General features: G+C 49.2%; 2 non-coding genes and 2 pseudogenes across 2 annotated transcripts; all 4 read right to left on the reverse strand.

Annotated features, from left to right (window-relative positions):
* Window positions 1-9837: 9837 nt before the first annotated feature.
* Window positions 9838-10035, reverse strand: LOC148146837 (U2 spliceosomal RNA). Its single transcript, XR_015760520.1, has one exon. It is a non-coding gene; the product is annotated as a U2 spliceosomal RNA (small nuclear RNA).
* Window positions 10036-11558: 1523 nt separating this feature from the next.
* Window positions 11559-11707, reverse strand: LOC148146838 (U2 spliceosomal RNA; annotated as a pseudogene).
* Window positions 11708-21800: 10093 nt separating this feature from the next.
* LOC148146839 (U2 spliceosomal RNA) lies at window positions 21801-21982 on the reverse strand. Its single transcript, XR_015760519.1, has one exon. It is a non-coding gene; the product is annotated as a U2 spliceosomal RNA (small nuclear RNA).
* Window positions 21983-22060: 78 nt separating this feature from the next.
* LOC148146840 (U2 spliceosomal RNA) lies at window positions 22061-22191 on the reverse strand (annotated as a pseudogene).
* Between the last annotated feature and the right edge of the window lie 4314 nt (window positions 22192-26505).

Consider the following 26505-nt stretch of genomic DNA (forward strand, 5'->3'; position numbering starts at 1 on the left):
GTGACCAGCACAGCGTTTTTGAGGAGGCGGTAACCAACTGCAGAACTGCACGCATTGAATGATACATTCAGCCTGTCATGTCTGCATCAGCTCTCTGCACGAGCAACTTCCCCAGTCCCACTCGCCCTGCAGCAAATATTCTCTCTTCAGATAAGTATCCGACCCTCCGACCAAAGTCACCATTGAATCTGCCTCCAGCACCCTCTCTCTCAGGCAGTGCACTGCATATTCTCACCACTCGCTGAAGATGCTTGGGCCTAGGACGCTACCTCGATGAAACGTGACACGTAGAGAAGAAAGCAATAGATTCAGCCGAGCCCTCCATGTCTTTGATGTGTGTGGATGTGCCTGCAGTTAGAACATTGCACAGTACAGGCCCTTCGGCCCACGATGTCGTGCCGAGCAGTTTTCTTAATCTAAGATCAACCTAACCTACACACCCCTCAATTTACTGCCGTCCAGCGTGTGCTCGCCGAGCAGTAGCTTAAATGTCCCTGACAGTTTGTGGGAGATTAGAAATGCAGTTAGAGATGTTGTTTTTGCAGATGGGTGACGGGGTGTTGTGGGGGGAGGGGAAGGGGAACATTACACAAACGGTCGCGGGATTCTTGCAGCATACTTAAGGCTAAGATTTTAACGAATATAGAGGTTTTTGTTTAAGAAATAGTTGTAAACTAAGAAATAACTTTAAAGTGTTGTAGCTGACCACAAAAGTAGCAGTAGGGGCATTTCACAATAAGCTTATAGTATGATAAGGGGAACTGGATAAAATAGCAGACAGGCTGTAACAGACAAGGACAAGGACAGCAGGGTAGTCAGATAAGGAAAATTAGAGAAAAACGAGTGAGGTAATCGGCTTATGATAGGATGGGAAAAGGGAGGCGTGATTCCGCAACTTGCAAACTGAATAAGAATGCTTACATGTTTTGTTTTCGCGCGCTTTTGCTAGCCTGATTGCTTGAGCAAAACGCCTGTTCTTGCAAGGCCGTAAAGAATTAAATGTTCTTGTTTCCAAGGCTTTGTCTCAGGCTGAATTGTGAGTGAGTTTTGTTTCTCACAGTTGCCGAAGGGCCTGTTGTTGCGCTGCTCTGTTCGACGTTCTAAAAATCTCAGTTGTTACCAATGTGAAAAATCCCTGCCTCCCCACAAGGCAAATGATTGGAGCAGGTTCGAATTCTGACCGAAAAATCTCACTGTCAGGAAATCTCGGCTCGCTCACCTTTACGAACAGTACCTCTTACAGACTAATCCATCTTGTCTTGGAAAGTGTGAACTCCCATCCCCCAACCCACCTCGTGCAAATGAATAGCACGACGGGGCGGGGATGTGAAGATCAATTTACAGCAAATCAGCCTTTATTGGTTCGGCTCCAAACATTCCAATTCGGTCTGCTTCCTTAGAATTGCAAATCAAGATTCAAGAGTGCTAATTGCAGCGCTAACAGCAAGCTAATGGTTTGATAGTGGCTGTGCAATCAAAAAGCAAGGTCTAAAATGCAAAATAAAGCAAAACACCCAGTAAGCAAAACCTCAGCATCTGTGGGGAAAAAGCAGAATTAACGCTTTTTCGAGTCCAGTGACCCTTCTCCCGAAGGGTGCAGCGAGTTCTGTTTTCGTCTAGACATTACAACCTGCAGCACCACGCGTGGAGTCAGTGATCAACTGCACCTTCACTCTATTGGTAGCCACTGAGCACGTACATCGATGCTTGCATCAGGACGAGACGAAACCTGAACCAAACGGACGGAGGCTCCGAAGCTCTCTGCCACCCTCTCACCTTCAATGCGCACTTGGATCCAGCCGGCTGCTCCGCATCAGGAAGCATCAATGGGGCGGCCTCAATCAACAGATGGGAATCAGAAAGCTTCCCCACACAGTCACACAGTACAGAAGAGGCCCTTTGGCCCTCCGAGTCCGCACTGACAAAGCTACTCTAAGTCTGCTCTAGTCCCACTTTCCAGCACTTGGTCCGTAGCCAGGAAAGGTTATGACATTTCCAGTGCTCATCCAAGTAGTTTTTCAAGGTTTTGAGGTTCCCCGCCTCGCTACCCTCCCAAGCAGTGCATTCCAGACCGCCGCCACCCTCTGGGAAACAACTGCTTTCTGTCATGACCGCAAGACCACGGAAGGTCTGACGGCCCATAAGACGTAGGAGCAGAATCGGGCCATTCGGCCCACGCTCCGCCATTCGGTCGTGGCTCACAGGTTTCTCAACCCCGATTCTCCTGCCCTCTCCCCACAACCCTTGATCCCCTTATAATCAAGAACCTCTCTATCTCTGTCTTAAATGCAACCTCATCTCAGCCTGAAGGGACGACCCTTCACCCTGAGGCTGTACTTCCAGGTCCTCGTCTCGCCTACTAGTGGGATCATCGGGTTCAATTCCCGCCTCAGGCGACTGACTGTGTGGAGTTTGCACGTTCTCCCCGTGCCTGCGTGGGTTTCCTCCGGGTGCTCCGGTTTCCTCCCACAGTCCAAAGATGTGCAGGTCAGGTGAATTGGCCATGCTAAATTGCCCGTAGTGTTAGGTAAGGGGCAAATGTAGGGGTATGGGTGGGTTGCGCTTCGGCGGGTCGGTGTGGACTTGTTGGGTCGAAGGGCCTGTTTCCACACTGTAATGTAATGTAATCTAATCTAATCTTCTTCACATCCACTCTGACCAGGCCTCCCAGTAGCCTGTAAGGTTCAGTCAGATCCCGCCTTACCTTTCGAAACACCATCGGGTATAGACCCAGAGACCTCGTGTGACAAACCCTTCAGCCCCAGGGGGAACACGCTTGTAAACCTTCTCTAGACTCCCTCCAACACCAGCGCATCCCTTCCTTTGGTACAGGGCACAAAACTGCTCCCGATATTCCACCTGTGGTCAGACCAGAGCCTGATGCAGCCTCAGCAGCACGTCTCTGCTCCTTTTTTCTCGCCCGCTTGAAATGAATGCCGACACTGCATTTGCCTTCCGAACCATCGGATGAACCTGCATGTTAATCATGAAACAACCTGGAACTAAGACTCCCAAGACCCTCTGCGCTTCAGATTTGCAAAGCCTTTCCCTCGTTCAGAAAATCGTCTACCCGATTGTTCTTGCTACCAAAGTGCAAAACCGCACACTTGGTCACTTCTTTCCCCACTCGCCCTTCATCTCCACGCCCTTCTGCAGCCTGCCCGTTTCCTCAAAACTACCTGTCCCTCTCGCTATCTTTGTGCCATCTGCAAACTCAGCAAAAATGCCCTCCGTGGCCCTCATTATCGTCAACACCCCAATAAGGTCCCTGTCACAGCCCCGTCTACAAGGTATTTGCAGAAATTCACCAAAGTTATACACGTGGCCGGAGACTTTGGCACGTCGGGTCGATAACACAGGGCCCAGCGAGCCTGTGCCGATTCCTACTCCTTGTTTGGACGTGCTACTTGTTGCCCAGACGTGGTTTCAGTCCCGCCGTTCCGCCTCCCGTTCACGTGTCTAACAAGGTGAGCCTGAAACATAGAACATAGAAGAATACAGCGCAGTACAGGCCCTTCGGCCCTCGATGTTGCGCCGATCCAAGCCCACCTAACCTACACTAGCCCACTATCCTCCATATGCCTATCCAATGCCTGCTTAAATGCCCATAATGAGGGAGAATCCACCACTGCTACTGGCAGGGCATTCCATGAACTCACGACTCGCTGAGTAAAGAACCTACCCCTAACATCTGTCCTATACCTACCCCCGCTTAATTTAAAGCTATGCCCCCTTGGAAAAAGATTCTCACTGTCGACCCTATCTAAACCCCTAATCATCTTGTACACCTCTATCAAGTCACCCCTAAACCTTCTTTTCTCCAATGAAAACAACCCCAAGTGCCTCAGCCTTTCCTCATACGATCTTTCTACCATACCAGGCAACATCCTGGTGAACCTCCTCTGCACCCGTTCCAGTGCCTCCACATCCTTCCTATAGTATGGCGACCAAAACTGCACACAATACTCCAGATGCGGACGCACCAGAGTCTTATACAACTGCAACATGACCTCAGTACTCCGGAACTACAAGATGATTAGGGGGTTAGATAGGGTTGACAGTGTGAACCTTTTCCCGCGTATGGAGTCGGGTATTACAAGGGGGCATAGCTTTAAATTAAGGGGGGGTAGATATAGGACTGAAGTTAGGGGTAGGTTCTTCACTCAGCGAGTCGTAAGTTCATGGAATGCCCTGCCAGTAGCAGTGGTGGACTCTCCCTCTTTATGGGCATTTAAGCAGGCATTGGATAGGTATATGGAGGATAGTGGGTTAGTATAGGTTAGGTGGGCTTGGATCGGCGCAACATCGAGGGCCAAAGGGCCTGTACTGCGCTGTATTCTTCTATGTTCTATGTTCTAACTCAATTCCTCTACCAATAAAAGCCAGTACGCCATATGCCTTCTTCACCGCACTATTTACCTGGGTGGCAACTTTCAAAGATCTGTGTACATGGACACCAAGATCCCTCTGCTCATCCACACTACCAAGTATCCGTCCATTAGCCCAGTCCCCCATCTTTTTATTACTCTTACCAAAGTGAATCACCTCACACTTAGCTACATTGAACGCCATTTGCCACCTTTCTGCCCAGTTCTGCAGCTTATCTATATCCCGCTGTAACCTGCCACATCCTTCCTCACTGTCTGCAACTCCTCCGACTTTCGTATCATCCGCAAACTTGCTCACCCAACCTTCTAACCCCTCCTCCAGGTCATTTATAAAAATGACAAACAGCAATGGTCCCAAAACAGATCCTTGCGGAACACCGCTAGTGACGGCACTCCAAGATGAACCTTTGCCATCAACTACTACCCTCTGTCTTCTTCCAGCCAGCCAACTCCTAATCCAAACCTCCAACTCACCCTCAATGCCATACCTCCGTATTTTTTGCAGTAGTCCACCATGGGGAACCTTATCAAACGCCTTACTAAAATCCATATACACCACATCTACCGCTTTCCCCTCGTCCACCTCCTTAGTCACCTTCTCAAAGAATTCAATAAGGTTTGTGAGGCACGACCTGCCCTTCACAAAACCATGCTGACTATCCTTGATCACATTATTCCTATCCAGATGTTCATAAATCCTATCCCTTAGAATTCTCTCTAAGATTTTGCCCACAACAGAAGTGAGACTCACCAGCCAATAGTTACTAGGGTTATCCCTACTCCCCTTCTTGAACAAGGGAACCACATTTGCTAGCCTCCAATCTTCTGGCACTACTCCTGTAGACAACGAGGACATAAAAATCAAGGCCAATGGCTCTGCAATCTCCTCCCTTGCTTCCCGGAGAATCCTAGGATAAATGCCATCAGGCCCAGGGGACTTATCTATTTTCACCCTTTCCAGAATTTCCAACACCTCTTCTCTACATACCTCAAAGCCATCCATTCTACTTAATTGTGACTCAGTACTCACATTGACAACAATGTCCTGTTCCTGATTGAATACTGACGAAAAGTATTCATTCAATGTCTCCCCAATCTCTTCAGCCTCCACACGCAACTTCCCACTACTATCCTTGACTGGACCTATTCCTACCCTAGTCATTCTTTTATTCCTGACATACCTATAGAAAGCCTTAGGGTTTTCCCTAATCCTACCAACTAAGGCCCTTTCATGTCCCCTCCTTGCTGCTCTTAGCTCTCTCTTCAGGTCCTTCCTGGCTACCTTATAACTCTCAATCGCCCCAATTGAACCTTCACGCCTCATCTTTACATAGGCCGCCCTCTTCCATTTAACAAGGGATTCCAATTCCTTATTAAACCACGGCTCCCTCACACGACCCTTTCCTCCCTGCCTGACGGGTACATACTTATCAAGGACACTCAATAGTTGCTCCTTGAACAAGCTCCACATATCAGTTACGCCCTTGTCTTGAAGCTTACTTTTCCACCTCTTGTTGGCCTATCTACATATTGTGGAGAAAGTGAGGTCTGCAGATGCTGGAGATCAAAGTTGAAACTTTATTGCTGGAACAGCACAGCAGGTCAGGCAGCATCCAGGGAACAGGAGATTCGACGTTTCGGGCACAGGCCCTTCCTGAAGAAGGGCCTGTGCCCGAAACGTCGAATCTCCTGTTCCCTGGATGCTGCCTGACCTGCTGTGCTGTTCCAGCAATAAAGTTTCAACTATCTACATATTGTGTCAGGAAACCCTCCTACACACATTGGACAAACACTGACCCATCTAACGAACTTGAGCTATAGCTTTCCCAATCAATATCAGGAAAGTTAAAGTCCCCCATAACAACCACCCTATTACTTTCACTCTTCTCTTGAATCATCCTCGCAATCCTTTCTTCCACGATTCTAGGACTATTAGGAGGCCTGTAAAAAATTACTAACAGGGTGAGCTCACCTTTCCTATTCCTAACCTCAGCCCAAACTACCTCAGACGGCGAGTCTTCATCCATCGTCCTTTCCACAGCTGTAATACTATCTTTGACAAGCAATGCCACACCTCCCCCTCTTTTACCCCCACCTCTGACCCTACTAAAACATTTAAACCCTGGAACCTGCAACAGCCAATCCTGTCCCTGTTCTACCCATGTCTCCGTAATAGCCACAACATCGAAGTCCCAGGTACCAACCCACGCTGCAAGTTCCTAATGTACCAACCCACGTTCCTAATGTGCCTGCTTCCAGCGCTTCGACTGGCAACGCGTTCCAGGCACCCACCATCCTCTGTGTGAAAACCTTTCCCCGCACTTTTCCCTTCTCACTTTCCCCCTCTCACCGTGAACCTGTACCCACTGACTCACCACCCCACCCTTTCGATGCCTCTCAGTATGCTGTCGACCTCTATCAGGTCGCCCCTCGGCTTCCGTCTTTGCAGTGACAACAATCCAAGTTTATTCAACCTCTCCTCACAGCAGAAGCGCTCCAGGGCAGGCAACGTGCTGGCAAACCTTCTCTGCACCCTCTCCAAAGCATCCACGTCCTTCTGGTAGTGTGCCGAACAGCATTGCGCGCGATATCCCAATTGTAGCCTAACTGGAGTTTTGTACAGCTCTTTATACAGATCATTTATTTACACGTCACAAACAACAAAGGTCCTAGCACTGAGCCCTGCGGGACGCCACTAGTTACTGATCTCCTTTCCGAAAAATGCGCCCCGAGTCGGTTTTGTATCCAGCTAGCCGACTCACCTCAGATCCCACGAGACTCTACCTTTTGTAGCAGCCTGCCGTAAGATGTGAAGCGATCCAGAAGAGATTACTGACGCAAAGGTGACTACACTTAAATGAAAGTGCTGGGAATGGCAACCGTGATGGAACTCGCAGCCAAGGAAGGTCAACACCTCACAAAATGGTGGCTGAGAGTTCACAAAATGGTGGCCCAGGGACAAGCACCAACGCAGACACAAAACTGCCATTGCTGTGGAAACACATGTCAGGCAGCAGCAAATTGCTGCTGGAAAGAAGCTGTGTGCAGAAACTGCAGCATTAAAAAAGAATATATTAAGTGGGTGCGCTCGGGGGAGAAAGTACCAATAACCTGCAGCGAAAGTACAGGAAGAAATCCTAAATGGTACAAAAAGGGCAAGAAGACAAAAGCCCAGGCGCACAAACCAATGAGGTGTTGTTGTTACAGATACTGGCGATAGCTGCCGACGCCCCGGTCGCTCCCTTACTGAACGGCAAACCGGTAAGAATGGAGGTGGACACCGGTTTCATTGATACGGCTGAGTCACGTTGCACTGCAACCTTCAGAAACTGAGCGAGGAACACACACAGGTGCTTTCACGGTGGGAACGTTCAGTTATACGGTCAGTCTGAAGACACAGCCTGCGCGTCAACAAAGGAAATCTTAGAGCTTTATGGGCAAGAATGTGGTTGGACAGAATCAAACTCAACTGGGCCGAAGGCAATCACTTGTCAAGATTCTGAGAGTGACTGATCAAGAATTCTAAAGAAGCACGCTATTGTTTTCAATGGGATAGAGAAGCAGGACGCCGGGAGCCTTTGATAAGGTTCCACGTGGTAGGCTGTTGGAGAAAATGCAGAGGCATGGAACTGAGGGTGATTTAGCAGCTTGGCTTAGAAACTGGCTTTCTGAAAGAAGGCAGCGGGTGGTGGTTGATGGAAAATATTCAGCCTGGAGTCCGGTTACTAGTGGTGTGCCACAAGGGTCTGTTTTGGGACCACTGCTGTTTGTCATTTTTATAAATGACTTAGATGCAGGCATAACATAGGTGGATGGATTAGCAAATTTGCAGACGACGCTAAAGTCGGTGGAGTCGTGGTCAGTGTGGAAGAATGTTACAGGTTGCAGGGGTACTTGGATAAACTGCAGAATTGGGCTGAGAGGTGGCAAATGGAGTTCAATGCAGCTAAATGTGAGGTGATGCACTTTGGGAAGAATAACAGGAAGGCAGAGTACTGGGTCGATGGAAAGATTCTTGGTAGTGTGGATGTGCAGAGGGATCTTGGAGTCCCATGTACATAGATCCCTGAAAGTTGCCACCCAAGTGGATAGTGCTGTTAAGAAGGCTGTTAGGTTTCATTGGTAGAGGGATTGAGTGCCGGAGCCGCAATATCATGCTGCAACAGTTCACCTGCTGGTGTGTGCTAGGCGGTTTCCTTTCCCTTTGCTCAACGACCTATTTGCTGAACTAGCCGGAGGTCAGCTTTTCAGTAAAACTGAGCCCGGTAAACCCTACCTCCAGATGAGTGTAGATCCTGAGTTTAAATGAATGAGACACAATCTTATTGAAACATATTGGATTCTTACGTGGCTCGACAGGGTAAATGCTGAGAGGACATTTTCCCTCATGGGAGTGTCTAGAACTGAACAGAATAAAGAGGCACCAATTTAAGAGTGAGATCAGGAGAAACGTCTTCTCTCAGAGGGTTGTGAGTCTTTGGAATTTGTTGTCACAGACAGCTGGCACACGCTGCTTGTGTGAGACTGACTTTGCTGCCTCAGCCAGAACTGGCAGCATTCTAAGTGCAAAAGAAGGCAAGGGGGTGTTGTGCCAGTCCCTGCGTACACAGCCCAGGTGCCGGATAATCTGCAGTGCTCCTACCTGCCTTATTATCTTTCCAGGCCAGTTCCGGTCAGCAAACATTGGTTTGTTTGTTCTACGTTTTCTCACGTGCTGTTGTCGAGTTAGTGCTGTCTCTTTGCTTTTCCCAGTGAGAATTGACTCTCTGAGTAACCTGCCTCTGACTCAGTCATTCGTGATAGCACACACGATTCTGTCGCGGCTCAGTGAATCGGAAAATGGCTGAAACTCACAGTCCTTTGCCTCGTTTTTCCGGTCAGTCACATACGTACCTATCGATTCCGCCTGCCCTTGCAGTCTGATGAAAAGCATGTGCCTTAAATACGTCCCGATGATTTTTGTCCTAGCTCACAGTGTTCTCGAAATCTCTCTTTCAAGTCATCAAAATCAAAACGACTGAACCCCGAGATAGCTTCATCCCCAGCAGCATGCAGCAACGTAGCACAGTTGACCTTCTCTTGTTTTTCTGAAATGTCGCTCGCGAGTAAGAAAAGCTGGTGGGCAGCTACGGTTGCTGCGACTCCCAAATTCTGACACCATGTGGTGTGATCGGGGCCCGGCGTTGGCGGGAAGGTGCAGCACGCAGCAGGGGTCCGAGGGGATGACATTGAGAGCAAGTGTCAAGGTGCGCAAGAGACAGAGATGGCGAGAGAAGGATAGGGAGCGGGAGCTGAGCAGCCACCTTAGAACAGACGAGTTTGAATCGACTCACGCCCGGTTGGATGTGAGGTGTGAGAAATGAAGCACTTGGTACTCAAACCCATCCAGCAGACACAAAGCACCGAAAGCCTGAGTTATAAACATGAAGCTGTTTTTAGATTTATAGATGAGGGGTGCACCGTTCCCGGAGGTACTGCAATACCAGGTCGATGCGTGGAGTGGACGGAGCAAGCCCCTATTCCATCTCCCTGCTCCAAAAATCAATTTAATATATGGTCCCCAGATAAGGGACGTATCAGATATTAAACTGATAAGAACAGATTTTTTTTTTTTTTTTTTTTTTTTTTTTTTTTATTTCAAAAATATACTTTATTCATATATATTTAATCTATACAATTGGACATGTCATCATTCTGTGAACATTCCATTTCTTTACGTATCGAAACAGAGTAATCATTCATATTCACAGGTTAGTGCGATTACATTGAGCTCAGACGCCAGCGGAGCCCAAATGACTGTGTGGGCCCCCTGTTCTTCATTAGGCAGGCAGATGTTAGACGGTGGTCTTTCCCCACCGCGCCTTGGCGGCAGCTGCCCCAAGCTTCATCGCGTCCCTCAACACGTAGTCCTGGACCATGGAATGTGCCAGTCTGCAACACTCAGTCGGGGTCAACTCCTTCAGCTGGAAGATCAACAGGTTTCGGACCACCCAGAGAGCGTCCTTCACCGAGTTGATGATCCTCCAGGCGCAGTTGATGTTCGTCTCGGTGTGCGTCCCGGGGAACAGGCCGTAGAGCACGGAGTCCCGCGTCACGGCGCTGCTCGGGACGAACCTCGACAAACACCACTGCATTCCTCTCCAGACTTCCTCTGCATAGGCACATTCCAGAAGGAGGTGTGTGACAGTCTCGTCCCCCCCGCAGCCGCTTCGAGGGCAGCGTGCGGTGCGGCAGAGAGTCCGGGCGTGCATAAATGATCTCACAGGCAGAGCCCTTCTCACCACCAGCCAAGCCATGTCTTGGTGCTTGTTGGAAAGTTCTGGCGATGAGGCATTCTGCCAAATGGCTTTGACAGTCTGCTCAGGGAACCGCTCGACAGGATCCGCCCTCTCCTTTTCCCGAAGGGTCTCAAGGACACTACGTGCTGACCACTTCCTGATGGACTTGTGGTCAAAGGTGTTTTTCTTGATAAATTTCTCCACGAAGGACAGGTGATACGGAACGGTCCAACTACTCGGAGCGTTCCGCGGCAGCGAGGCCAGGCCCATCCTTCGCAACACCGGGGACAGGTAGAACCTCAGTACGTAGTGACACTTGGTGTTTGCGTACCGGGGATCCACGCACAGCTTGATGCAGCCACACACAAAGGTGGCCATCAGGGTGAGGGTGGCATTGGGTGTGTTTTTTCCCCCATTGCACCGGTCTTTGTACATTACATCTCTTCGGACCCGGTCCATCTTTGATCTCCACATGAAGTGGAAGATGGCCCGGGTGACTGCGGCGGCACAGGTTCTGGGGATAGGCCAGACCTGTGCCACGTATAACAATACTGAGAGTACCTCACACCTGATGACCAGGTTCTTACCTGCGATGGAGAGCGACCGTTGCTCCCATCTGCCCAGTTTCTGTCTCACCTTCCTGATCCGCTCCTCCCAGGTCTTGGTGCACGCCCCAGCCCCCCCGAACCAAATACCCAGCACCTTCAGGTGGTCAGTCCTGACGGTGAAGGGGATCGAGGATTGGTCGGCCCAGTTCCCGAAGAGCATGGCCTCGCTCTTGCCTCGGTTTACCTTGGCCCCCGAGGCCCGTTCGAACTGGTCACAGATGCACATGAGTCTGTGCACGGACAGCGGATCCGAGCAGAAAACGGCGACGTCATCCATGTACAGGGAGGCCTTAACCTGCAGGCCCCCGCTGCCAGGAATAGTCACCCCTCTCAGGCTCGCATCCTTCCTGATGGACTCGGCAAATGGCTCTATGCAACACACTGATAAGAACAGATACTACACTTGATCTTAGCCAAAAGGCCGAGAAGCGATAACTACAATACCGCGGACTGCCTCAAGTCCCATTTGTCCTCCATGTTTTCAATCAGCTTGATTCTGTTCAAAGACTTGTAGATCACTGCTGACAGTTTCCCTGTCGCCGTAGTCCTCCCAGGATTTCTAACGAGAGCAGCAGGTCCGTTTACAGCAGTTGCTTTTTTTCCCCTGTCAGTGAACCACTGTCTCATGGTCATGTAGAGATCGTCAGTATCTCACCAATCAAGTGGGTCAGGGCTAAGCTTACGTGACTTCTCACGTGACCAGCACAGCGTTTTTGAGGAGGCGGTAACCAACTGCAGAACTGCACGCATTGAATGATACATTCAGCCTGTCATGTCTGCATCAGCTCTCTGCACGAGCAACTTCCCCAGTCCCACTCGCCCTGCAGCAAATATTCTCTCTTCAGATAAGTATCCGACCCTCCGACCAAAGTCACCATTGAATCTGCCTCCAGCACCCTCTCTCTCAGGCAGTGCACTGCATATTCTCACCACTCGCTGAAGATGCTTGGGCCTAGGACGCTACCTCGATGAAACGTGACACGTAGAGAAGAAAGCAATAGATTCAGCCGAGCCCTCCATGTCTTTGATGTGTGTGGATGTGCCTGCAGTTAGAACATTGCACAGTACAGGCCCTTCGGCCCACGATGTCGTGCCGAGCAGTTTTCTTAATCTAAGATCAACCTAACCTACACACCCCTCAATTTACTGCCGTCCAGCGTGTGCTCGCCGAGCAGTAGCTTAAATGTCCCTGACAGTTTGTGGGAGATTAGAAATGCAGTTAGAGATGTTGTTTTTGCAGATGGGTGACGGGGTGTTGTGGGGGGAGGGGAAGGGGAACATTACACAAACGGTCGCGGGATTCTTGCAGCATACTTAAGGCTAAGATTTTAACGAATATAGAGGTTTTTGTTTAAGAAATAGTTGTAAACTAAGAAATAACTTTAAAGTGTTGTAGCTGACCACAAAAGTAGCAGTAGGGGCATTTCACAATAAGCTTATAGTATGATAAGGGGAACTGGATAAAATAGCAGACAGGCTGTAACAGACAAGGACAAGGACAGCAGGGTAGTCAGATAAGGAAAATTAGAGAAAAACGAGTGAGGTAATCGGCTTATGATAGGATGGGAAAAGGGAGGCGTGATTCCGCAACTTGCAAACTGAATAAGAATGCTTACATGTTTTGTTTTCGCGCGCTTTTGCTAGCCTGATTGCTTGAGCAAAACGCCTGTTCTTGCAAGGCCGTAAAGAATTAAATGTTCTTGTTTCCAAGGCTTTGTCTCAGGCTGAATTGTGAGTGAGTTTTGTTTCTCACAGTTGCCGAAGGGCCTGTTGTTGCGCTGCTCTGTTCGACGTTCTAAAAATCTCAGTTGTTACCAATGTGAAAAATCCCTGCCTCCCCACAAGGCAAATGATTGGAGCAGGTTCGAATTCTGACCGAAAAATCTCACTGTCAGGAAATCTCGGCTCGCTCACCTTTACGAACAGTACCTCTTACAGACTAATCCATCTTGTCTTGGAAAGTGTGAACTCCCATCCCCCAACCCACCTCGTGCAAATGAATAGCACGACGGGGCGGGGATGTGAAGATCAATTTACAGCAAATCAGCCTTTATTGGTTCGGCTCCAAACATTCCAATTCGGTCTGCTTCCTTAGAATTGCAAATCAAGATTCAAGAGTGCTAATTGCAGCGCTAACAGCAAGCTAATGGTTTGATAGTGGCTGTGCAATCAAAAAGCAAGGTCTAAAATGCAAAATAAAGCAAAACACCCAGTAAGCAAAACCTCAGCATCTGTGGGGAAAAAGCAGAATTAACGCTTTTTCGAGTCCAGTGACCCTTCTCCCGAAGGGTGCAGCGAGTTCTGTTTTCGTCTAGACATTACAACCTGCAGCACCACGCGTGGAGTCAGTGATCAACTGCACCTTCACTCTATTGGTAGCCACTGAGCACGTACATCGATGCTTGCATCAGGACGAGACGAAACCTGAACCAAACGGACGGAGGCTCCGAAGCTCTCTGCCACCCTCTCACCTTCAATGCGCACTTGGATCCAGCCGGCTGCTCCGCATCAGGAAGCATCAATGGGGCGGCCTCAATCAACAGATGGGAATCAGAAAGCTTCCCCACACAGTCACACAGTACAGAAGAGGCCCTTTGGCCCTCCGAGTCCGCACTGACAAAGCTACTCTAAGTCTGCTCTAGTCCCACTTTCCAGCACTTGGTCCGTAGCCAGGAAAGGTTATGACATTTCCAGTGCTCATCCAAGTAGTTTTTCAAGGTTTTGAGGTTCCCCGCCTCGCTACCCTCCCAAGCAGTGCATTCCAGACCGCCGCCACCCTCTGGGAAACAACTGCTTTCTGTCATGACCGCAAGACCACGGAAGGTCTGACGGCCCATAAGACGTAGGAGCAGAATCGGGCCATTCGGCCCACGCTCCGCCATTCGGTCGTGGCTCACAGGTTTCTCAACCCCGATTCTCCTGCCCTCTCCCCACAACCCTTGATCCCCTTATAATCAAGAACCTCTCTATCTCTGTCTTAAATGCAACCTCATCTCAGCCTGAAGGGACGACCCTTCACCCTGAGGCTGTACTTCCAGGTCCTCGTCTCGCCTACTAGTGGGATCATCGGGTTCAATTCCCGCCTCAGGCGACTGACTGTGTGGAGTTTGCACGTTCTCCCCGTGCCTGCGTGGGTTTCCTCCGGGTGCTCCGGTTTCCTCCCACAGTCCAAAGATGTGCAGGTCAGGTGAATTGGCCATGCTAAATTGCCCGTAGTGTTAGGTAAGGGGCAAATGTAGGGGTATGGGTGGGTTGCGCTTCGGCGGGTCGGTGTGGACTTGTTGGGTCGAAGGGCCTGTTTCCACACTGTAATGTAATGTAATCTAATCTAATCTTCTTCACATCCACTCTGACCAGGCCTCCCAGTAGCCTGTAAGGTTCAGTCAGATCCCGCCTTACCTTTCGAAACACCATCGGGTATAGACCCAGAGACCTCGTGTGACAAACCCTTCAGCCCCAGGGGGAACACGCTTGTAAACCTTCTCTAGACTCCCTCCAACACCAGCGCATCCCTTCCTTTGGTACAGGGCACAAAACTGCTCCCGATATTCCACCTGTGGTCAGACCAGAGCCTGATGCAGCCTCAGCAGCACGTCTCTGCTCCTTTTTTCTCGCCCGCTTGAAATGAATGCCGACACTGCATTTGCCTTCCGAACCATCGGATGAACCTGCATGTTAATCATGAAACAACCTGGAACTAAGACTCCCAAGACCCTCTGCGCTTCAGATTTGCAAAGCCTTTCCCTCGTTCAGAAAATCGTCTACCCGATTGTTCTTGCTACCAAAGTGCAAAACCGCACACTTGGTCACTTCTTTCCCCACTCGCCCTTCATCTCCACGCCCTTCTGCAGCCTGCCCGTTTCCTCAAAACTACCTGTCCCTCTCGCTATCTTTGTGCCATCTGCAAACTCAGCAAAAATGCCCTCCGTGGCCCTCATTATCGTCAACACCCCAATAAGGTCCCTGTCACAGCCCCGTCTACAAGGTATTTGCAGAAATTCACCAAAGTTATACACGTGGCCGGAGACTTTGGCACGTCGGGTCGATAACACAGGGCCCAGCGAGCCTGTGCCGATTCCTACTCCTTGTTTGGACGTGCTACTTGTTGCCCAGACGTGGTTTCAGTCCCGCCGTTCCGCCTCCCGTTCACGTGTCTAACAAGGTGAGCCTGAAACATAGAACATAGAAGAATACAGCGCAGTACAGGCCCTTCGGCCCTCGATGTTGCGCCGATCCAAGCCCACCTAACCTACACTAGCCCACTATCCTCCATATGCCTATCCAATGCCTGCTTAAATGCCCATAATGAGGGAGAATCCACCACTGCTACTGGCAGGGCATTCCATGAACTCACGACTCGCTGAGTAAAGAACCTACCCCTAACATCTGTCCTATACCTACCCCCGCTTAATTTAAAGCTATGCCCCCTTGGAAAAAGATTCTCACTGTCGACCCTATCTAAACCCCTAATCATCTTGTACACCTCTATCAAGTCACCCCTAAACCTTCTTTTCTCCAATGAAAACAACCCCAAGTGCCTCAGCCTTTCCTCATACGATCTTTCTACCATACCAGGCAACATCCTGGTGAACCTCCTCTGCACCCGTTCCAGTGCCTCCACATCCTTCCTATAGTATGGCGACCAAAACTGCACACAATACTCCAGATGCGGACGCACCAGAGTCTTATACAACTGCAACATGACCTCAGTACTCCGGAACTACAAGATGATTAGGGGGTTAGATAGGGTTGACAGTGTGAACCTTTTCCCGCGTATGGAGTCGGGTATTACAAGGGGGCATAGCTTTAAATTAAGGGGGGGTAGATATAGGACTGAAGTTAGGGGTAGGTTCTTCACTCAGCGAGTCGTAAGTTCATGGAATGCCCTGCCAGTAGCAGTGGTGGACTCTCCCTCTTTATGGGCATTTAAGCAGGCATTGGATAGGTATATGGAGGATAGTGGGTTAGTATAGGTTAGGTGGGCTTGGATCGGCGCAACATCGAGGGCCAAAGGGCCTGTACTGCGCTGTATTCTTCTATGTTCTATGTTCTAACTCAATTCCTCTACCAATAAAAGCCAGTACGCCATATGCCTTCTTCACCGCACTATTTACCTGGGTGGCAACTTTCAAAGATCTGTGTACATGGACACCAAGATCCCTCTGCTCATCCACACTACCAAGTATCCGTCCATTAGCCCAGTCCCCCATCTTTTTATTACTCTTACCAAAGTGAATCACCTCACACTTAGCTACATTGAACGCCATTTGCCACCTTTCTGCCCAGTTCTGCAGCTTATCTATATCCCGCTGTAACCTGCCACATCCTTCCTCACTGTCTGCAACTCCTCCGACTTTCGTATCATCCGCAAACTTGCTCACCCAACCTTCTAACCCCTCCTCCAGGTCATTTATAAAAATGACAAACAGCAATGGTCCCAAAACAGATCCTTGCGGAACACCGCTAGTGACGGCACTCCAAGATGAACCTTTGCCATCAACTACTACCCTCTGTCTTCTTCCAGCCAGCCAACTCCTAATCCAAACCTCCAACTCACCCTCAATGCCATACCTCCGTATTTTTTGCAGTAGTCCACCATGGGGAACCTTATCAAACGCCTTACTAAAATCCATATACACCACATCTACCGCTTTCCCCTCGTCCACCTCCTTAGTCACCTTCTCAAAGAATTCAATAAGGTTTGTGAGGCACGACCTGCCCTTCACAAAACCATGCTGACTATCCTTGATCACATTATTCCTATCCAGATGTTCATAAATCCTATCCCTTAGAATTCTCTCTAAGATTTTGCCCACAACAGAAGTGAGACTCACCAGCCAATAGTTACTAGGGTTATCCCTACTCCCCTTCTTGAACAAGGGAACCACATTTGCTAGCCTCCAATCTTCTGGCACTACTCCTGTAGACAACGAGGACATAAAAATCAAGGCCAATGGCTCTGCAATCTCCTCCCTTGCTTCCCGGAGAATCCTAGGATAAATGCCATCAGGCCCAGGGGACTTATCTATTTTCACCCTTTCCAGAATTTCCAACACCTCTTCTCTACATACCTCAAAGCCATCCATTCTACTTAATTGTGACTCAGTACTCACATTGACAACAATGTCCTGTTCCTGATTGAATACTGACGAAAAGTATTCATTCAATGTCTCCCCAATCTCTTCAGCCTCCACACGCAACTTCCCACTACTATCCTTGACTGGACCTATTCCTACCCTAGTCATTCTTTTATTCCTGACATACCTATAGAAAGCCTTAGGGTTTTCCCTAATCCTACCAACTAAGGCCCTTTCATGTCCCCTCCTTGCTGCTCTTAGCTCTCTCTTCAGGTCCTTCCTGGCTACCTTATAACTCTCAATCGCCCCAATTGAACCTTCACGCCTCATCTTTACATAGGCCGCCCTCTTCCATTTAACAAGGGATTCCAATTCCTTATTAAACCACGGCTCCCTCACACGACCCTTTCCTCCCTGCCTGACGGGTACATACTTATCAAGGACACTCAATAGTTGCTCCTTGAACAAGCTCCACATATCAGTTACGCCCTTGTCTTGAAGCTTACTTTTCCACCTCTTGTTGGCCTATCTACATATTGTGGAGAAAGTGAGGTCTGCAGATGCTGGAGATCAAAGTTGAAACTTTATTGCTGGAACAGCACAGCAGGTCAGGCAGCATCCAGGGAACAGGAGATTCGACGTTTCGGGCACAGGCCCTTCCTGAAGAAGGGCCTGTGCCCGAAACGTCGAATCTCCTGTTCCCTGGATGCTGCCTGACCTGCTGTGCTGTTCCAGCAATAAAGTTTCAACTATCTACATATTGTGTCAGGAAACCCTCCTACACACATTGGACAAACACTGACCCATCTAACGAACTTGAGCTATAGCTTTCCCAATCAATATCAGGAAAGTTAAAGTCCCCCATAACAACCACCCTATTACTTTCACTCTTCTCTTGAATCATCCTCGCAATCCTTTCTTCCACGATTCTAGGACTATTAGGAGGCCTGTAAAAAATTACTAACAGGGTGAGCTCACCTTTCCTATTCCTAACCTCAGCCCAAACTACCTCAGACGGCGAGTCTTCATCCATCGTCCTTTCCACAGCTGTAATACTATCTTTGACAAGCAATGCCACACCTCCCCCTCTTTTACCCCCACCTCTGACCCTACTAAAACATTTAAACCCTGGAACCTGCAACAGCCAATCCTGTCCCTGTTCTACCCATGTCTCCGTAATAGCCACAACATCGAAGTCCCAGGTACCAACCCACGCTGCAAGTTCCTAATGTACCAACCCACGTTCCTAATGTGCCTGCTTCCAGCGCTTCGACTGGCAACGCGTTCCAGGCACCCACCATCCTCTGTGTGAAAACCTTTCCCCGCACTTTTCCCTTCTCACTTTCCCCCTCTCACCGTGAACCTGTACCCACTGACTCACCACCCCACCCTTTCGATGCCTCTCAGTATGCTGTCGACCTCTATCAGGTCGCCCCTCGGCTTCCGTCTTTGCAGTGACAACAATCCAAGTTTATTCAACCTCTCCTCACAGCAGAAGCGCTCCAGGGCAGGCAACGTGCTGGCAAACCTTCTCTGCACCCTCTCCAAAGCATCCACGTCCTTCTGGTAGTGTGCCGAACAGCATTGCGCGCGATATCCCAATTGTAGCCTAACTGGAGTTTTGTACAGCTCTTTATACAGATCATTTATTTACACGTCACAAACAACAAAGGTCCTAGCACTGAGCCCTGCGGGACGCCACTAGTTACTGATCTCCTTTCCGAAAAATGCGCCCCGAGTCGGTTTTGTATCCAGCTAGCCGACTCACCTCAGATCCCACGAGACTCTACCTTTTGTAGCAGCCTGCCGTAAGATGTGAAGCGATCCAGAAGAGATTACTGACGCAAAGGTGACTACACTTAAATGAAAGTGCTGGGAATGGCAACCGTGATGGAACTCGCAGCCAAGGAAGGTCAACACCTCACAAAATGGTGGCTGAGAGTTCACAAAATGGTGGCCCAGGGACAAGCACCAACGCAGACACAAAACTGCCATTGCTGTGGAAACACATGTCAGGCAGCAGCAAATTGCTGCTGGAAAGAAGCTGTGTGCAGAAACTGCAGCATTAAAAAAGAATATATTAAGTGGGTGCGCTCGGGGGAGAAAGTACCAATAACCTGCAGCGAAAGTACAGGAAGAAATCCTAAATGGTACAAAAAGGGCAAGAAGACAAAAGCCCAGGCGCACAAACCAATGAGGTGTTGTTGTTACAGATACTGGCGATAGCTGCCGACGCCCCGGTCGCTCCCTTACTGAACGGCAAACCGGTAAGAATGGAGGTGGACACCGGTTTCATTGATACGGCTGAGTCACGTTGCACTGCAACCTTCAGAAACTGAGCGAGGAACACACACAGGTGCTTTCACGGTGGGAACGTTCAGTTATACGGTCAGTCTGAAGACACAGCCTGCGCGTCAACAAAGGAAATCTTAGAGCTTTATGGGCAAGAATGTGGTTGGACAGAATCAAACTCAACTGGGCCGAAGGCAATCACTTGTCAAGATTCTGAGAGTGACTGATCAAGAATTCTAAAGAAGCACGCTATTGTTTTCAATGGGATAGAGAAGCAGGACGCCGGGAGCCTTTGATAAGGTTCCACGTGGTAGGCTGTTGGAGAAAATGCAGAGGCATGGAACTGAGGGTGATTTAGCAGCTTGGCTTAGAAACTGGCTTTCTGAAAGAAGGCAGCGGGTGGTGGTTGATGGAAAATATTCAGCCTGGAGTCCGGTTACTAGTGGTGTGCCACAAGGGTCTGTTTTGGGACCACTGCTGTTTGTCATTTTTATAAATGACTTAGATGCAGGCATAACATAGGTGGATGGATTAGCAAATTTGCAGACGACGCTAAAGTCGGTGGAGTCGTGGTCAGTGTGGAAGAATGTTACAGGTTGCAGGGGTACTTGGATAAACTGCAGAATTGGGCTGAGAGGTGGCAAATGGAGTTCAATGCAGCTAAATGTGAGGTGATGCACTTTGGGAAGAATAACAGGAAGGCAGAGTACTGGGTCGATGGAAAGATTCTTGGTAGTGTGGATGTGCAGAGGGATCTTGGAGTCCCATGTACATAGATCCCTGAAAGTTGCCACCCAAGTGGATAGTGCTGTTAAGAAGGCTGTTAGGTTTCATTGGTAGAGGGATTGAGTGCCGGAGCCGCAATATCATGCTGCAACAGTTCACCTGCTGGTGTGTGCTAGGCGGTTTCCTTTCCCTTTGCTCAACGACCTATTTGCTGAACTAGCCGGAGGTCAGCTTTTCAGTAAAACTGAGCCCGGTAAACCCTACCTCCAGATGAGTGTAGATCCTGAGTTTAAATGAATGAGACACAATCTTATTGAAACATATTGGATTCTTACGTGGCTCGACAGGGTAAATGCTGAGAGGACATTTTCCCTCATGGGAGTGTCTAGAACTGAACAGAATAAAGAGGCACCAATTTAAGAGTGAGATCAGGAGAAACGTCTTCTCTCAGAGGGTTGTGAGTCTTTGGAATTTGTTGTCACAGACAGCTGGCACACGCTGCTTGTGTGAGACTGACTTTGCTGCCTCAGCCAGAACTGGCAGCATTCTAAGTGCAAAAGAAGGCAAGGGGGTGTTGTGCCAGTCCCTGCGTACACAGCCCAGGTGCCGGATAATCTGCAGTGCTCCTACCTGCCTTATTATCTTTCCAGGCCAGTTCCGGTCAGCAAACATTGGTTTGTTTGTTCTACGTTTTCTCACGTGCTGTTGTCGAGTTAGTGCTTTGCTTTTCCCAGTGAGAATTGACTCTCTGAGTAACCTGCCTCTGACTCAGTCATTCGTGATAGCACACACGATTCTGTCGCGGCTCAGTGAATCGGAAAATGGCTGAAACTCACAGTCCTTTGCCTCGTTTTTCCGGTCAGTCACATACGTACCTATCGATTCCGCCTGCCCTTGCAGTCTGATGAAAAGCATGTGCCTTAAATACGTCCCGATGATTTTTGTCCTAGCTCACAGTGTTCTCGAAATCTCTCTTTCAAGTCATCAAAATCAAAACGACTGAACCCCGAGATAGCTTCATCCCCAGCAGCATGCAGCAACGTAGCACAGTTGACCTTCTCTTGTTTTTCTGAAATGTCGCTCGCGAGTAAGAAAAGCTGGTGGGCAGCTACGGTTGCTGCGACTCCCAAATTCTGACACCATGTGGTGTGATCGGGGCCCGGCGTTGGCGGGAAGGTGCAGCACGCAGCAGGGGTCCGAGGGGATGACATTGAGAGCAAGTGTCAAGGTGCGCAAGAGACAGAGATGGCGAGAGAAGGATAGGGAGCGGGAGCTGAGCAGCCACCTTAGAACAGACGAGTTTGAATCGACTCACGCCCGGTTGGATGTGAGGTGTGAGAAATGAAGCACTTGGTACTCAAACCCATCCAGCAGACACAAAGCACCGAAAGCCTGAGTTATAAACATGAAGCTGTTTTTAGATTTATAGATGAGGGGTGCACCGTTCCCGGAGGTACTGCAATACCAGGTCGATGCGTGGAGTGGACGGAGCAAGCCCCTATTCCATCTCCCTGCTCCAAAAATCAATTTAATATATGGTCCCCAGATAAGGGACGTATCAGATATTAAACTGATAAGAACAGATTTTTTTTTTTTTTTTTTTCCAAAAATATACTTTATTCATATATATTTAATCTATACAATTCGACATGTCATCATTCTGTAAACATTCCATTTCTTTACATATCGAAACAGGGTAATCATTCATATTCACAGGTAAGTGCGATTACATTGAGCTCAGACGCCAGCGGAGCCCAAATGACTGCGTGGGCCCCCTGAACAGATACTACACTTGATCTTAGCCAAAAGGCCGAGAAGCGATAACTACAATACCGCGGACTGCCTCAAGTCCCATTTGTCCTCCATGTTTTCAATCAGCTTGATTCTGTTCAAAGACTTGTAGATCACTGCTGACAGTTTCCCTGTCGCCGTAGTCCTCCCAGGATTTCTAACGAGAGCAGCAGGTCCGTTTACAGCAGTTGCTTTTTTTCCCCTGTCAGTGAACCACTGTCTCATGGTCATGTAGAGATCGTCAGTATCTCACCAATCAAGTGGGTCAGGGCTAAGCTTACGTGACTTCTCACGTGACCAGCACAGCGTTTTTGAGGAGGCGGTAACCAACTGCAGAACTGCACGCATTGAATGATACATTCAGCCTGTCATGTCTGCATCAGCTCTCTGCACGAGCAACTTCCCCAGTCCCACTCGCCCTGCAGCAAATATTCTCTCTTCAGATAAGTATCCGACCCTCCGACCAAAGTCACCATTGAATCTGCCTCCAGCACCCTCTCTCTCAGGCAGTGCACTGCATATTCTCACCACTCGCTGAAGATGCTTGGGCCTAGGACGCTACCTCGATGAAACGTGACACGTAGAGAAGAAAGCAATAGATTCAGCCGAGCCCTCCATGTCTTTGATGTGTGTGGATGTGCCTGCAGTTAGAACATTGCACAGTACAGGCCCTTCGGCCCACGATGTCGTGCCGAGCAGTTTTCTTAATCTAAGATCAACCTAACCTACACACCCCTCAATTTACTGCCGTCCAGCGTGTGCTCGCCGAGCAGTAGCTTAAATGTCCCTGACAGTTTGTGGGAGATTAGAAATGCAGTTAGAGATGTTGTTTTTGCAGATGGGTGACGGGGTGTTGTGGGGGGAGGGGAAGGGGAACATTACACAAACGGTCGCGGGATTCTTGCAGCATACTTAAGGCTAAGATTTTAACGAATATAGAGGTTTTTGTTTAAGAAATAGTTGTAAACTAAGAAATAACTTTAAAGTGTTGTAGCTGACCACAAAAGTAGCAGTAGGGGCATTTCACAATAAGCTTATAGTATGATAAGGGGAACTGGATAAAATAGCAGACAGGCTGTAACAGACAAGGACAAGGACAGCAGGGTAGTCAGATAAGGAAAATTAGAGAAAAACGAGTGAGGTAATCGGCTTATGATAGGATGGGAAAAGGGAGGCGTGATTCCGCAACTTGCAAACTGAATAAGAATGCTTACATGTTTTGTTTTCGCGCGCTTTTGCTAGCCTGATTGCTTGAGCAAAACGCCTGTTCTTGCAAGGCCGTAAAGAATTAAATGTTCTTGTTTCCAAGGCTTTGTCTCAGGCTGAATTGTGAGTGAGTTTTGTTTCTCACAGTTGCCGAAGGGCCTGTTGTTGCGCTGCTCTGTTCGACGTTCTAAAAATCTCAGTTGTTACCAATGTGAAAAATCCCTGCCTCCCCACAAGGCAAATGATTGGAGCAGGTTCGAATTCTGACCGAAAAATCTCACTGTCAGGAAATCTCGGCTCGCTCACCTTTACGAACAGTACCTCTTACAGACTAATCCATCTTGTCTTGGAAAGTGTGAACTCCCATCCCCCAACCCACCTCGTGCAAATGAATAGCACGACGGGGCGGGGATGTGAAGATCAATTTACAGCAAATCAGCCTTTATTGGTTCGGCTCCAAACATTCCAATTCGGTCTGCTTCCTTAGAATTGCAAATCAAGATTCAAGAGTGCTAATTGCAGCGCTAACAGCAAGCTAATGGTTTGATAGTGGCTGTGCAATCAAAAAGCAAGGTCTAAAATGCAAAATAAAGCAAAACACCCAGTAAGCAAAACCTCAGCATCTGTGGGGAAAAAGCAGAATTAACGCTTTTTCGAGTCCAGTGACCCTTCTCCCGAAGGGTGCAGCGAGTTCTGTTTTCGTCTAGACATTACAACCTGCAGCACCACGCGTGGAGTCAGTGATCAACTGCACCTTCACTCTATTGGTAGCCACTGAGCACGTACATCGATGCTTGCATCAGGACGAGACGAAACCTGAACCAAACGGACGGAGGCTCCGAAGCTCTCTGCCACCCTCTCACCTTCAATGCGCACTTGGATCCAGCCGGCTGCTCCGCATCAGGAAGCATCAATGGGGCGGCCTCAATCAACAGATGGGAATCAGAAAGCTTCCCCACACAGTCACACAGTACAGAAGAGGCCCTTTGGCCCTCCGAGTCCGCACTGACAAAGCTACTCTAAGTCTGCTCTAGTCCCACTTTCCAGCACTTGGTCCGTAGCCAGGAAAGGTTATGACATTTCCAGTGCTCATCCAAGTAGTTTTTCAAGGTTTTGAGGTTCCCCGCCTCGCTACCCTCCCAAGCAGTGCATTCCAGACCGCCGCCACCCTCTGGGAAACAACTGCTTTCTGTCATGACCGCAAGACCACGGAAGGTCTGACGGCCCATAAGACGTAGGAGCAGAATCGGGCCATTCGGCCCACGCTCCGCCATTCGGTCGTGGCTCACAGGTTTCTCAACCCCGATTCTCCTGCCCTCTCCCCACAACCCTTGATCCCCTTATAATCAAGAACCTCTCTATCTCTGTCTTAAATGCAACCTCATCTCAGCCTGAAGGGACGACCCTTCACCCTGAGGCTGTACTTCCAGGTCCTCGTCTCGCCTACTAGTGGGATCATCGGGTTCAATTCCCGCCTCAGGCGACTGACTGTGTGGAGTTTGCACGTTCTCCCCGTGCCTGCGTGGGTTTCCTCCGGGTGCTCCGGTTTCCTCCCACAGTCCAAAGATGTGCAGGTCAGGTGAATTGGCCATGCTAAATTGCCCGTAGTGTTAGGTAAGGGGCAAATGTAGGGGTATGGGTGGGTTGCGCTTCGGCGGGTCGGTGTGGACTTGTTGGGTCGAAGGGCCTGTTTCCACACTGTAATGTAATGTAATCTAATCTAATCTTCTTCACATCCACTCTGACCAGGCCTCCCAGTAGCCTGTAAGGTTCAGTCAGATCCCGCCTTACCTTTCGAAACACCATCGGGTATAGACCCAGAGACCTCGTGTGACAAACCCTTCAGCCCCAGGGGGAACACGCTTGTAAACCTTCTCTAGACTCCCTCCAACACCAGCGCATCCCTTCCTTTGGTACAGGGCACAAAACTGCTCCCGATATTCCACCTGTGGTCAGACCAGAGCCTGATGCAGCCTCAGCAGCACGTCTCTGCTCCTTTTTTCTCGCCCGCTTGAAATGAATGCCGACACTGCATTTGCCTTCCGAACCATCGGATGAACCTGCATGTTAATCATGAAACAACCTGGAACTAAGACTCCCAAGACCCTCTGCGCTTCAGATTTGCAAAGCCTTTCCCTCGTTCAGAAAATCGTCTACCCGATTGTTCTTGCTACCAAAGTGCAAAACCGCACACTTGGTCACTTCTTTCCCCACTCGCCCTTCATCTCCACGCCCTTCTGCAGCCTGCCCGTTTCCTCAAAACTACCTGTCCCTCTCGCTATCTTTGTGCCATCTGCAAACTCAGCAAAAATGCCCTCCGTGGCCCTCATTATCGTCAACACCCCAATAAGGTCCCTGTCACAGCCCCGTCTACAAGGTATTTGCAGAAATTCACCAAAGTTATACACGTGGCCGGAGACTTTGGCACGTCGGGTCGATAACACAGGGCCCAGCGAGCCTGTGCCGATTCCTACTCCTTGTTTGGACGTGCTACTTGTTGCCCAGACGTGGTTTCAGTCCCGCCGTTCCGCCTCCCGTTCACGTGTCTAACAAGGTGAGCCTGAAACATAGAACATAGAAGAATACAGCGCAGTACAGGCCCTTCGGCCCTCGATGTTGCGCCGATCCAAGCCCACCTAACCTACACTAGCCCACTATCCTCCATATGCCTATCCAATGCCTGCTTAAATGCCCATAATGAGGGAGAATCCACCACTGCTACTGGCAGGGCATTCCATGAACTCACGACTCGCTGAGTAAAGAACCTACCCCTAACATCTGTCCTATACCTACCCCCGCTTAATTTAAAGCTATGCCCCCTTGGAAAAAGATTCTCACTGTCGACCCTATCTAAACCCCTAATCATCTTGTACACCTCTATCAAGTCACCCCTAAACCTTCTTTTCTCCAATGAAAACAACCCCAAGTGCCTCAGCCTTTCCTCATACGATCTTTCTACCATACCAGGCAACATCCTGGTGAACCTCCTCTGCACCCGTTCCAGTGCCTCCACATCCTTCCTATAGTATGGCGACCAAAACTGCACACAATACTCCAGATGCGGACGCACCAGAGTCTTATACAACTGCAACATGACCTCAGTACTCCGGAACTACAAGATGATTAGGGGGTTAGATAG

This window comes from Chiloscyllium plagiosum, unplaced genomic scaffold, assembly GCF_037043375.1.
Source record: "Chiloscyllium plagiosum isolate Xiang-an unplaced genomic scaffold, Cpla_swu_hap1 HiC_scaffold_19, whole genome shotgun sequence".
Lineage (NCBI taxonomy): Eukaryota > Metazoa > Chordata > Chondrichthyes > Orectolobiformes > Hemiscylliidae > Chiloscyllium > Chiloscyllium plagiosum.